Raw genomic sequence first — 10,222 nt, forward strand, 5'->3', positions numbered from 1 at the left:
ATGCAGAGCTCGCACTGCAGGGCACAGTTAGCTTTGTCCAAGATTTCGCTGCCAGCTTGGCTTGCTTGTTTCTGTTGTGTTTTGTTTTAAATCCAGGCTAGAACTCTTATGAAGCCTTGACTGCAGGGCTGCTTCTTCAGCTCCTTCACCACCATCCATTTGGTGAAGCCAGTTCTGTTTTATTGGAATTTTTAAAACTGTTTCACCCATCTAACCCAAGGTAGCTGGTCAGCACTTTGCCCAGCTTCACTTTAACCTGAAGAGCTGATGATCTGCAGCTGACTTGGCATTTACACTGTGCCCACTGCAGTTTGCCGTGTGCTGAAATGGAAATCACTGGCAATACCCCCAGTTTGGGGCTTGGTAATTCATTTTAAAAGGTTCTGCTTAAATTTACTTTATAGCATTCCATATTGCAGACCCAGTTCAACACCAAAAAAAGGCACTGGACTTTTTTCCATAAACTGGACACTTAATGAATACATCTGTTATTTGGAATTCTGATGTTTGCAGATACAGGAGTGGTATTTACTGCTGCAAAAGAGAGCAAGTTTTAAAAGACACCTAGACCACCTTTTGTGGATCCTGCCATTAATAAACACGCAAACACATACCACTCACTTGGACAAAGGCAACATATCCAAAAGCAAATTGAATAAATTGCACTGCCTGCTTTTAGGAAAAGAATGCATTTATTCTTCATACGAAATTGAAATTTTCTCTCTGTCTAGTTATGAAACATCAATTTAAACTTTATAACATATTCACATATTTACATAAGCAGCTTCAGACCTCTCTTGTTTGAATAAATGTGCACCTTTGCTGACATGACATGACTGTGGGCTGCAATACAGGCCAGAGGAGCCATGTTTAAATTCCTGGGGAGGAGGGGGGGAGGGAAGTGCAATAGATGAATCACTTGGAAACTTTAGTCCCAAGCTGGAATGTGACACTTCGATAAACAAAGCTGCATCTGTGTCATGTGTGGAGGATGAGAGAGCGCTTATACCATCCAACAGTTATTTGTCAGCTTAGGGAATGTTCATTTGTACAAAAATTAAGTGGGGAAGAGTTAATGAGTCCTGTCCTTGTGACCACCTCCTACAAAATGTCCTGGGTAATGGCAGCATCCCCACAGTCACTCCAACACGGGCTACACAGTGTGCCTGCTCACACGTGTTGAAGCACAGCGAACACGTGCAGGGGGTGGTAAGCTGTATTCTGAAAGCACTGCATCCATGCCTTGCAACTCTATAGCTCCTGTAAATCACTGGCACAACATTTTCACATTCAAAATGCTCCAAGACATTAGCGAATGAATGCATCAAAAATGTTCTCAGGAAAAGCAATAAGTATACCCACACAGTCACAATGGGAATTTGATCATGGCCAGTACAGTGGTGTGTCTGAATCAAAGTGGAGAGATTTTCTTTCCAAAAGGGATCCATTTCTTAACAAAGCAACACTCTCACAGACATTTTGTGAATACTCTTACAACACTCACGATTAATAAACACCGCTGGATGCTAGTGGGGTACTAGGCTAGAAATCAGGACAAGTGGAATCTTACCTTTGTTCCTCTGACACAATCATGAGACACATCCAGGATTTTCCAGAGCAGCCAATTCTGGATAGCCAGCTTGCAAAGTAGTGCATGATCCTGAGGTCTGGAAGGAACAGAAAACAGCTGTGCGTAAGGTGAGACACAAAAAATACCCTACACCACTGGCCAGTTTTTGGCCTATTTAATGTTTGCCAGCTTGTATTCTTATTTTCTGAATTGTGATTTCTTGTAAAGTATTCTGAGGCTGCAAAATGGAGACAGCTATTAAAGAGACTTTTTTATTTTTTATTATTTTTTTTCACTGTCATTTTCTTTTTCTGCTGCTCTGGTGTCTGATTACATTGGAGACATGGGAATATACAAAAGCACAGGCTTATTGTGGTGTGTTGTTTACAAGGTTATTCTTGCACGTGTTTGCTCGCTTGCTCGCTCCCACATACAGTCACACTCCCATTACTGTTTCCATTTCCAAGGCAAGGAGATGTGCTGCTTTATGGGCCATCTGTCAGGCGGCACCGGGGCGTTGTATATTGATGCCATGTTTGTAGCTATCTCTTATTTGAAACAAAGTTCAGTTCAAAGCACTTCCAAGTATAGGAAGGGGAGAAAAAAGATGTTAATGTGTTTAGATTACATTAAAGTTTTAAGATTAACTAAAAGAAAGAGTGAAAAAAAGTCTACTAATGGGTAGAGCTCAGTGGAGAGGCATTATTATATTACTACTAATGCACATAAAGCATCTCCTATTAAAAAGGGATGGCAGTTTTACATCCTATTAAATATATCAAAGCTGTACTTCAATTACAAATCCTTTCATATGCATGTTTTAACAAATATGTCTTTGATAATAGAGTGCAGCAGTAGCTTTTTAAATGCTAAACAAGATCCCTACAATACAGCTCACAGATAGAAAAGTACTAGAAGAAGGAAGGTCTATTTGACAGGGAAGGGAGGGATGCATTTCAATATTTTCATTGCCTTTTGTAGCTCATGAGACAGAGTTTTATAAACCATTCCAGTGAGCATAGCAGGACATTGATAAAATAGCACAACCTGCAAAGAGTATACTGAAGTTGTTTGGCAAGCTGTTGTTGTTTTTCCACATTGTTATCTTGGAAAACAAGCTGTGTCCTAATAATGCTAGTAACAACAAAAATAAAAGCAGGCCACGGTTGGCTGAGCCCAGCCTTGGAAAACGTAAAATCTCAACTAGCCCCAAAAAAACCTAAGGAGAGAAGAAATCCCTATGCCCAGAGGAGGCTTCGAGGTGACAACACGTGATCCTGACCTCATGGACTTACCTAGTGAGCGTCTCTTCCACAAAACACCAAATAAATCTTGATGTTGTCCAGGAAAACCCAGCAAGTGAAATGGTGTTCTGCATGAGCAATCTGGCACTGTGTGACCTAGGGGGAATAACAGCATTAGAAGGGTCGAAGCAACCCAAAGAGGGATCCAGCATGACCCTGAACTTAAGCTAAGAAGTCCCTTCTACCCCTGCAAATGGTTACGAGGGCTGGGTAGAGCACTACAGAGTCTCCAAGGCCCTCTGTGTAAAGGCCTCTGCCTATTGCATCATTTTTTCATATCTGGTCCCAGTAACAGAGTGTTAGCACAGCAAAACTGAGCCTCTGAGACACCAGAGTTCAGCTCCCTGTTTCTAATTGTGCCTACCCCCTAGCCTTAGAATTCTGCAAAACCCAAGCTCTGTTCTCACTCAGGGTGAACTGAAGTCACAATATTAATCAGATCGGGCAGCAGGCTGCCACAAGCCAGGCTCCATTTTCACGGATCACATATTTCTGACATCTGGCATGGGAATGCGCCCATGCCTATGGAAATGTGTATGAACCCACAACTAGCTTTTTCAGTTTTCTGATGAATCAATTAAATAGAGGTTCATAAATCTTAAAAAAAAAAAAAAAAAAAAAAGATTTGATCATAATAAAGAACAACAATAAATTCTGCTTAGCCTTTTCTCCCTCTGGATTTTCTTTTTTTCTTATGGAGATATAGAAGTTGTAGAGATTTAGTGAAATTTAGTCACTTACTTACCTGGGAAATAATTATGAGCAATAGCACTGTAATGTTGCAAGTCCAATAACTACAGTAGTGGGCGGTAGGGTTGTCCCACTACTCACAGCACTGGGCCTTGCCTTGCTTTGCCTGTCCCCAGCTGCCCTTCATGGCTATGAGTTGTACTGCCTTGCTTGGGTCTCTGAAGAGCAAGAAGGTTGGTTTGCAACATCTGTCTCCTCTTTGGCAATGCAGAAGGGAAAGCTGGAGGTCGGTCATCTCCTCCCTTCTCTCAGATCAGCACAAGGGTCTGCACAGTAGTAGAAGTCAGTACATGCAGAGAAACCACACCAGGACTGCAATAAGATCACAATATTTTAAAGTAGAGGGATAGAGCCAGAGAAAGAGGCTGTTGTTCCTGATTGCTATCCTGCTTGAAACTCCAGGGAAAATGAAATCTCACAGTACTGTGTGAGCCATATGCACCACTTCTAAGACAACCAGGCTTTGCGAGACAGATTCTGTCCACATTGGCCTTCAGGAAAGTTGTCACCCAAAGGAAATGCAACCTCTCTTTGTCTCCCGGCCAACTCCTCTGGGTAATATAGATCAGTATCACACCATAGAAGTCAATATTACAGATTCCAGCTGGCTAAATTGGCTTCAATCCACTGAGTCAATGAATCAGATGCTCAGCAGGTGATATACAGTGTTTGACTTGCCTAAGCAATCATTATGTCCAGAGACTCAGAGATCTATTCTGGAGTCTAAGCAAACAAGATAAAATGTGTTCCTCTCCTGGCCTCATATATATCATTTCACATTTAAAAGATTTCTTGAGTTGGAGGAATCAGCATTACTTCCAGCAGCTCCTGGATTTGAAAACTGAGAGTACTTAATAGTTGTGTTTATTTGTGCTGATTTTTTTTCTCTTTTTCCAGCTGCCTCTATTAGCACAAAGGCTAAATGAAAATTCAAATCACTATGGTGATTAGCTGCAAATATTGCTTTTTTGCAATGGGTTTGGTGTCCCAAGCAAACAAAGGACCATTCTTCAATGTGCTGCAGACAGCACAATTGTGTACCTCACAGATGTCTCAGTGCAATCAGCTTCTCATTACTGGACTAAACAGAACTTTTGATGGAGCTGAGAGAATCGAGTGACCTGGGGCAGGAAGCAAAGGTTCCCTTACCTGGCACACTGTATTTCCTCCCCCGCAGGCGTATTGATTACTGAGAGGCTGTTTGCTGAATGTGGTCCTACTCAGCATGAATGTAGCTGGAACGAGTCCTCTATAATTAAAGAAAGGAAAGGAATAAATGATCTGTCTAACACCTTACAGTTATTATCCTATAACTCTGTAACCCATAGCCAGGTTCTCTTTCTGCAGATTTTCTCTGCAGAGACTGGGGGGAAAAAGCCCAACAAACCCACAGCTGAAAGCTTACAAATTATGATGCATGGAAGGAAGTTGTTGTTTCTTGAGCTAAGGAGATGCTGAGAAAACAATGCTGTCTCCTGAAGCGGGAGCTAAGGCATCTTGTATCGAATGTGAAACCTACCTCTAAGATCCATGCAGCTGAGGTAACCACAAGCTCCTCATGAACTGAAGCAAGCCTGCAGAAGAGGGAAGAATCAAAATCTGTGGTGCTTCAGCACATCTTTATGTGCTTGCTAGGCTGGAGGTGGAATTTTTAAGGCATGGTGCTGGAATACTGAAAGAAGAAAGAAAACTTGTATGAAGAACAGGAATATTGCATAGCTTCAAGATAAACTAACATAACTAATGGCAAATTACAAAGCAGGGAAGTATTTTAAAAAGCCAGAGCAATAGTAGGGAGATTTCTAAATACATTGCCATGGACTGCAAACACCATGGCTGAAGAGAAACTTCTACTCTAATGTGCCATGAGCAGCCAGGGGACAAAGAGATGGAGATGAAAGGAGGTAAAGCAAGGGAAACACGTGCAAGTACACCACAGCACCTGCTAGTAATATGCCATGCCACTAAAAGTCTAAACCAAATAAGAGAAGCAAGAAAGACAGAACTTTTCACAGGGATTCCCAGCTGCTCCCAAGAAAAGGACTTGGAGTTGGTCTCTGTTCCCAGAGAAATAATCAAGAAAGGTAGAGCCTGTTCCCAATGTTGTCAGTGCATTGCTGTGTTGCTCTGCATATTGTTACTTCTTTCTTGCTTCAGTTTCCTCACTAGCTGTCTGTACTGACTGTGTAAAGAAGAACGTGATCAAATCAATAAATAAAGCACAGGAACAATCAGACTGGACACAGTACAGGACAGCAGGCCAGTCTTTGACTGTGACTGGGCCCAGAGAAGCATTATGAGGGTCCCACTCATATTAAAATGTCTTAATATTAATGCAAATTCTGGCAACAAAACAGATACTTCAATATGTGAGAAAATGGTGGCTGCAATAAAGACCTTCTCAATGCTTCAAGGTCTAAGCAGTCTTCCAAACACTTTTTTCTAACACCGCCTTGTCTCATAGCCCCAAACAGTAAGGAAGTTAAAAAGAAAAGACTCGATCAATAATTAAAAGGCTGGAAATGAACAAATGGAATGAATTGCTCCAAGAAGGGTGAGGAGAGAAACCTGAGAAATATCATCTATCTTTATCTCTCAATCTGGCAGAGGATTTACAAACCATCTTTAAAAAGAGAGATTCTGAGGTTACATATTCACTGGTTCAGGTTTCTGAGCGATGCCAGGTTTTTTATTTTAGTTTTTTCTTTTTACATTATGCTTCCTCATTTTATGACACTTCTCAGACTTGAATCATTCACAGCAGATGGCTCCATGAATACTGGATATTTCCATAAATAATGACAGATTTCCCTTCAGTCTCCCCACCTCCCTCCACTCCACATGCCCAAATCTTTTGTGTGCTAGCTGCAGATACACATTCAAATTCCAGTCAGCAAACAAGCCTATCTAGTGCCATTGTCATTCCTGCAAGCCCAGTAGAATCAGTAAAACAATGAACTTATCATCCCATTTGATTCAAGAGCATTTTTTCCAAGCAATCCTTAGATAGAAGGGAGATGCTACGCAGCATTTAACGAAATTGAATACTTTTAACACCGGAGAGCCACTGCAGAAAGCATCCGAGTGCTCTGCAGCAGTGGGAAATGCTAGTGATAACTGGTGAGCAGAGATTAGCTGCACAGCAATGGCAAGGCAACACTCAGGACCTCTGAGCACCTTTGCCACCAAGGAAGCTCTGAGAAGTTACAGTGGGTGAGGAACTGGCCCCAAATTTAGCTGTGGAGATCCTGCTTGCACAAGAGGGACTGCTAACAAAACAAGGAGCCTCACAAAAAGAAAGGAGTGCAAAAACCCTTGCTGTTAGGTCGCGGTATACGTTTGATCTACCTGCAGTAAATGATGTGTGATGCTACTGTCTTACAGAGATAAAAGCAAGGTGGCTTTTAATTCGGGACATTAAGAGAAAATATTAAAAACTTCTTATCAGAGCAATAATTTATGGCTAACTTCAAGTGCTCATAATCTGCCATCTATATACATTTCTATCAAATGACCCTGTAAATAATTAATAGATCTAATTCTGTCAGTGTTGCCAGGGCAGGTTTCCCTGCAGAAGGTTAATGCAATGATTTAATTCTTTATTTATGTGATTAGCAGCCCCAATCAGGCTGTTTTAATGAGGTCGCGGGCAGCGGATTATCTCAGCTGACTTGCCTGGCAGGAGCCTCAAGCGCCCCGTTCTTGTGGTATGTGGTACACTTTCTGTCCATCTGCCCCAGGGGAAACCACCAGCAGCTACTGGGGGCAGAGCTGGGGGCCCAGCAGGGCAGAGAATGCTATTTACCCCTTTCCTAGTTGCCCTGCCCATAGCTGCATAGTCCAAGTAAAACACAGAAACATAGGGATTCTTAAAGCACATCGGCCTGAAGATTTATCTATGCCTGTCCAGAAGAGCAAAGACAGGAATGCCACTATGAGGAGACATGGGATAATATGTCACTAGCAGTGCCTTAGGCTCATCTGTAAAACTTAGTGTTTGGATTAAATCCAAATGATGATCCTCCCTGTGTCAACAAGAGAACCTGGCAGTTATTAGATTCTTCATGCTCTACACCCGGGAAGGAGCTGATACAAGCGCTGCTTTCTCAAGTTCTCATAAATCTGCATTTCTGCGTACACAAAAGCTTGACACATGCAAAGAAAACAGAATCAGAGTGCATTTCTTTCATTCCTTCTGTCATTTTTTCTTTCAGTTTTTCACCATACCAAGTCCAGCAGAGAAAAAGAGATCTCTCTGCAGGCTGCTTATGGAATTAAGGGCCCAGTTGCAATATTCAGATTCATTGGGCCTCCTGGGATCACTGTAACCCCACACCCAGTGGAGCAGCCTCATTCCTTGTGATTCATCAAGCAACCCTCTACTGTGGGCCACACTGGTGTCAGTGGGTTTGGTAGCAGTATGGGAGCAACAGGAGGGCCCCACCTGCCTGGCTGGGAAGTGGCAAAGTCTCAGTGTTCCTTCATTCACAGCCTTCATTCACACTGGCTGAGAAGAGCAGAGGAAACAGCATGGATGTTTCTTTTCCTTCCTCTACTTTTCCTCTGTCAAAGGCATCTTTCCATCTTTCCATCTTTCCAGCTCTCTACTGACCTGTTTTTTGTTTGATTTTCTGCCTTTTTCTATTTTTATTATTATTATTATTTTTTTAGTTATTGAATCTTGTTTCCCCTGCCAAACTGCCTCCAGCTCCTGTTCTGTTTATTATACTCAGCACAGAAAGGAATGAAAAGGAACGAATCTTGGAAGAGAAACAAAAGCCTGCAATAAGCCGTATTCTCAATTACCCCGTAGCATGCAGGCTGGGAACAAGAGGAGTTTGCTAGGCTGAAAATTGGGTTTGCTAGGTACAGCCATGTTAAAGGCAGCCTTTCACTGCCTCCCTCCCAGGCTGCCACTGTGCTGTGCCCTTCGCGAGCACTCCACCACTTATTGGCACAGGTATAAAAGCATCCCTTGGACAAGAGACAGCTCAGGTAAGCTCTAGAGAAATCAAAGCAGGAAAAGCGGATAAAAGGCAGCAGTATTTCTGTCACTAACTCACAGACGGGTTTATTCTCTCTAACAGTTTCCACCTTGGCAAACTCCAGGTCACTACAACAACATCCAGAACAATGAATTAAAGATACTGAAAAAGATGATACAGAATGCAGCATTCTCACAGAAATGTAGAAAGTCCCCACACTCCGTGCATTGGTTAACCTCGGGCCTCCATCAGGCTGAGCACTTTGTGCCTCACTCACACTTGCTGATTTTCAGCTCTAAGTCCTGTTGAAAACAGATTGTCAGATCCAGGAACCTCTGCAGGGCACAGTCCAGCGATGTGCTTCAGTTCAGGGATAACTGACCAGGGCTGGATAATGCACAGACACTCTGTGCACAACAGTTCCCCTGTTACCCTGCCAGGGAACATCAGCCATTTGTTTCAATGCATTACTCCTTTCTGTCATTTTTAAAACAAACTATGGAGGTAACTACGATATTTTCCCTGAATAGGCAAACAAAGGAGGGAAGCGCCGAGCCCACCATCACTGCCTGTTCAAGTTGTGCATCACTGCAGGACTCTGCAGAGTCTCCCCGAGACCGTACTGAGGTGGTGTCTCATACAGAGCCACATCCTCCTTGTTCTTGTGCAGCAGCAGCTGCAGGGACTCGGGGGAGTACGAGGGAGGGAGCAGAGCAGCCAGCAGCAGGCAGCGCTCACACATCCTCACCTGCAGCAGTGGGCAGTGAGCCAGCCGGCTCACTTTGGGGGGTGGGGGTGGAGACAGGTGAGAGCTGCTCGGTGTGTGGAGGATGGCTTTCTGAGGGTTGGTTTTCCTTTCTTTTATGGAAGCGTTTATCTTCTGACAGTTTTCTCTTGGTTTTTGTTTTTAATTGACAAACAAAACCCCTCTGAAGGTCTCTTAACCCCTTCAGATCTCTCTATTTTATTTTTTTTTTCCCCTAGAAGAACTAATCCAGAAAACAGAGACTGATGACCCCCCCTTATCCCATATCTGCCACCAATTCCTATGGCACATTGCCCTTGCCCTGTCGCATTTTTACAAGCATTGTTTGCAAAGCGCTGTTCTCTCTGATGAGTCTTAAGACATCTGTCTGTATCCCTGAAGTTTCCCTCTTCGATTTTGCATCCCCATTCTCTTAAAAACAATCCTCATCTGCAGGCAGCTCCAGCTGCCCATTACTTTCATTTCTGGACCTGTTTTCAGCAATGTGCTCACTTCTGTGCCTGTCTTTGTAGAGACATATCTCTGCGGAGCAGTGTACTCTGGAGGACAAAGCAAACCTCTCCTGGGTCCCCTCCCAGACCAAACTGCAGAGAGGGGAAGGAGAGGAGCTGCTTTGCATTTGGGAGAAACCCTAATTCTCACGTGACCCTGGATCCTACAGCACTACAGACATTTCTCAGAGGAGCCACCACAAAAAAGAAATACCCCAGGAAGCTCAGCATGCCCATGCTGGGCACACAATCACACCTGGACCTGTAAACCACCTGATGTTCACATAACGCCGGGCAGCCAGAAGCCAGGGGCTCAAATTCAGCAGTGTGCAGGGCTGAGCATGGCAGAAGCAGAG

The sequence above is a fragment of the Excalfactoria chinensis genome, chromosome 4 (assembly GCF_039878825.1).
Source record: "Excalfactoria chinensis isolate bCotChi1 chromosome 4, bCotChi1.hap2, whole genome shotgun sequence".
Classification (NCBI taxonomy): domain Eukaryota; kingdom Metazoa; phylum Chordata; class Aves; order Galliformes; family Phasianidae; genus Excalfactoria; species Excalfactoria chinensis.